This window comes from Amblyomma americanum, chromosome 1 (assembly GCF_052857255.1).
Source record: "Amblyomma americanum isolate KBUSLIRL-KWMA chromosome 1, ASM5285725v1, whole genome shotgun sequence".
In the NCBI taxonomy this organism is placed as follows: Eukaryota; Metazoa; Arthropoda; class Arachnida; order Ixodida; family Ixodidae; genus Amblyomma; species Amblyomma americanum.
In genome coordinates, this window is record NC_135497.1 from 540160412 (window position 1) to 540163741 (window position 3330).

The 3330-nt window shown below is 54.5% G+C and overlaps 1 non-coding gene across 1 annotated transcript; it reads right to left on the reverse strand.

The window, feature by feature from the left end:
* Nucleotides 1-2361: 2361 nt before the first annotated feature.
* On the reverse strand, nt 2362-2433 carry TRNAS-ACU (transfer RNA serine (anticodon ACU)). Its single transcript has one exon. It is a non-coding gene; the product is annotated as a tRNA-Ser (tRNA).
* Nucleotides 2434-3330: the final 897 nt, after the last annotated feature.

Genomic DNA, 3330 nt, shown 5'->3' on the forward strand with positions numbered 1-3330 from the left:
AAACGAAGTTTCTCCAGCGTGGAGTTTTTCCAGCGCGGAGTTTCTCCATTGCGGAGTTTCTCCAAAGCGGAGTTTCTCTAAAGCGGAGTTTCTCCAGCACGGAGTTTCTCCAATTTGGAGTTTCTCCAGCGCGGACTTCCACCAGCGCGGAGTTTATCCAACGCGGAGTTTCTCCAGCGCGGACTTTCTCCAACACGAACTTTCTCCAGCGAGGAGTTTCTCCAGTACGGAGTTTCTCCAACGCGGAGTTTCTCCAACGCGGAGTTTCTTCAGCGCGGAATTTCTCCAGCGCGGAGTTTTTCCAGCGCGGACTTTCTGCAAAACGGAGTTTCTCCAGCGCGGAGTTTCTCCAGCGCGGAGTTTCTCCAACGCGGAGTTTCTCCAACGCGCCCTTTCTTCAACGCGGACTTTCTCCAACGCGGACTTTCTCCAACGCGGATTTTTCTAACGCAGTCTTTCTCCAACACGGACTTTCTCTAAGGCGGAGTTTCATCAACGCGGAGTTTCTCCAGCCCGGAGTTTCACCAGCGCGGAGTTTCTCCAGCGCGGAGTTTCTCCAACGCGGTCTTTCTCCAACGCGGACTTTGCTTCTCCAACGCGGACTTTCTCCAACGCGCAGTTTCTCCAACGCGAAGTTTCTCCAGCGCAGAGTTCTCCAACACGGAGTTTCTCCATCGCGGAGTTTATCCAGCGCGGAGTATCTCCAGCGCGGAGTTTCTCCAGCGCAGATTTTATGCTGCACGGAGTTTCTCCAGCGCGGAGTTTCTCCAACGCGGAGTTCCTCCAGCGCGGGGGCTCTTCAGCGTGGAGTTTCTCCAGCGCGGACTTTTCTCCAACGCGGACTTTCACCAACGCGGAGTTTCTCCATCGCTGAGTTTCTCCTGCGCGGAGTTTTTCCAGCGTGGAGTTTCTCCAGCGCGGAGTTTTTCAAGCGCGGAGTTTCTCCAGCGCGGACTTTCTCCAGCGCGGATTTTCTCCAGCGCGGAGTTTCTCCAGAGCGGAGTTTCTCCAATTTGGAGTTTCTCCAGCGCGGAGTTTCTTCAGCGCGGAGTTTCTCGCACACGGAGTTTCTCCAGCGCAGTTTCTCTAGCGCGTAGTATCTCCAACGCGGAGTTTCTCCAACATGGAGTTTCTCCAAAACGGAGTTTCTTCAACGCGGAGTTTCTCCAACGCGAACTTTCTCCAGCGCGGAGTTTCTCCAGCGCGGAGTTTCTACATCGCGGAGTTTCTCCAGCCCGGAGTTTCTCCAGCGCGGAGTATCTCCAGCGCGGAGTTTCTCCAGCGCAGATTTTATGCAGCACGGAGTTTCTCCAGCGCGGAATTTCTCCAACGCGGAGTTGCTCCGGCGCGGAGTTTCTCCAGCGTAGAGTTTCTTCAGCGCGGACTTTTCTCCAACGCGGACTTTTCTCCAACGCTGACTTTCACCAACGCGGAGTTTCTCCATCGCGGAGTTTGTCCATCGCGGAGTTTCTCCATCGCTGAATTTCTCCTGCGTGGAGTTTTTCCAGCGCGGAGTTTCTCCAGCGCGGAGTTTTTCAAGCGCGGAGTTTCTCCAGCGCGGACTTTCTCCAGCGCGGGGTTTCTCCAGCGCGGAGTTTCTGCAGCGCGGAGTTTCTCCGGCGCGGACTTTCTCCAGCGCGGAGTTTCTCCAGCACGGAGTTTCTCCAACACGGAGTTTCTCCAACACAAAGTTTCTCCAGCGTGGAGTTTTTCCAGCCCGGAGTTTCTTTATTGCGGAGTTTCTCCAAAGCGGAGTTTCTCCAAAGCGGAGTTTCTCCAGAGCGGAGTTTCTCCAGCGCGGACTTCACCCAGCGCGGAGTTTATCCAACGCGGAGTTTCTCCAGCGCGGAGTTTCTCCAACACGGAGTTTCTCGAGCGCGCAGTTTCTCCAGCGCGGAGTTTCTCGCACACGGACTTTCTCCAGCGCAGAGTTTCTCCAGCGCGTAGTATCTCCAACGCGGAGTTTCTCCAACACGGAGTTTCTCCAACACGGAGTTTCTTCAGCGCGCAATTTCTCCAGCGCGGAGTTTTTCCAGCGCGGACTTTCTCCAAAACGGAGTTTCTTCAGCGCTGGAGTTTCTCCAACGCGGAATTTTTCTAACGCAGTCTATCATGGAGTTTATTAATAATAATAATTGGTTTTTGGGGAAAGGAAATGCCGCAGTATCTGTCTCATATATCGTTGGACACCTGAACCGCGCCGTAAGGGAAGGGACAAGGGGGGAGTGAAAGAAGAAGGGAAGAAGGAGGTGCCGTAGTGGAGGGCTCCAGAATAATTTCGACCACCTGGGGATCATTAACGTGCACTGACATCGCACAGCACACGGGCGCCTTAGCGTTTTTCCTCCATAAAAACGCAGCCGCCGCGGTCGGGTTCGAACCCGGGTACTCCCGATCAGTAGTCGAGCGCCCTAACCACTGAGCCACCGCGGCGGGTTCGCGGAAATTCTGCGTTGGAGAAAGTCCGCGTTGGAGAAACTCCGCGCTGGAGAAACTCCGCGTTTGAGAAACTCCGAACTGGAGAAATTCCGCGTTTGAGAAAATCGCGGAGTTTCTCAAACGCGGAATTTCTCCAGTTCGGAGTTTCTCAAACGCGGAGTTTCTCCAACGCGGACTTTCTCCAACGCGGACTTTCTCCAACGCAGAATTTCTCCAACGCGAAGTTTCTCCAGCGCGGAGTTTATCCAACGCGGAGTTTCTCCAACACGGAGTTTCTCCAGCGCGGAGTTTCTCCAGCGCGGAGTTTCTCCAGCGCAGATTTTATGCAGCGCGGAGTCTCTCCAGCACGGAGTTTCTCCAACGCGGAGTTTCTCCAAACGAAATTTCTCCAGCGTGGAGTTTTTCCTGCGCGGAGTTTCTCCATTCCGGAGTTTCTCCAAAGCGGAGTTTCTCTAAAGCGGAGTTTCTCCAGCGCGGAGTTTCTCCAATTTGGAGTTTCTCCAGCGCGGACTTCCACCAACGCGGAGTTTATCCAACGCGGAGTTTCTCCAGCGCAGACTTTCTCCAACACGGACTTTCTCCAGCGCGGAGTTTCTCCAGCGCGGAGTATCTCCAGTACGGAGTTTCTCCAACGCGGAGTTTCTCCAACGCGGAGTTTCTCCAACGCGGCCTTTCTTCAACGCGGACTTTCTCCAACGCGGACTTTCTCCAACGCGGATTTTTCTAACGCAGTCTTTCTCCAACACGGACTTTCTCTAAGGCGGAGTTTCATCAACGCGGAGTTTCTCCAGCCCGGAGTTTCACCAGCGCGGAGTTTCTCCAGCGCGGAGTTTCTCCAACGCGGTCTTTCTCCAACGCGGACTTTGCTTCTCCAACGCGGACTTTCTCCAA